Raw genomic sequence first — 298 nt, 5'->3', positions numbered from 1 at the left:
AGTCCAAGACGGACAAGCTGGCAGCGCTGCTCCGTCAGGCGGCGCGTGCCAGCTCCGATCTATACGAGCGACCCACGCGCCGGATCGTGGAGGAAGCCGAGCATGCGCTCGACAGGGCTCTTTCTCTTGTCCTCAAGTGCCGCTCCAACGGTCTTGTAAAGCGCGTCTTCACCATCATCCCTGGCGGCGCGTTCAGGAAAACCGCCGTCCTTCTTGAAAACTCCGTTGGAGACGTCTCCTGGCTCCTCCGCGTCATCTCCGGCGCCGACGGAGACGACGAGTACCTCGGGCTCCCTCC

General features: G+C 63.4%; 1 pseudogene; it reads left to right on the top strand.

Annotated features, from left to right (window-relative positions):
- The window catches only part of LOC107487311 (uncharacterized), a 1,930-nt pseudogene that overhangs the window by 138 nt on the left and 1,494 nt on the right, over positions 1-298 (top strand).

This window comes from Arachis duranensis, chromosome 5, assembly GCF_000817695.3.
Source record: "Arachis duranensis cultivar V14167 chromosome 5, aradu.V14167.gnm2.J7QH, whole genome shotgun sequence".
In the NCBI taxonomy this organism is placed as follows: Eukaryota; Viridiplantae; Streptophyta; class Magnoliopsida; order Fabales; family Fabaceae; genus Arachis; species Arachis duranensis.
The sequence above is the reverse complement of the archived record's forward strand: the minus strand, read 5'-3'. Positions and strand labels throughout refer to the sequence as shown.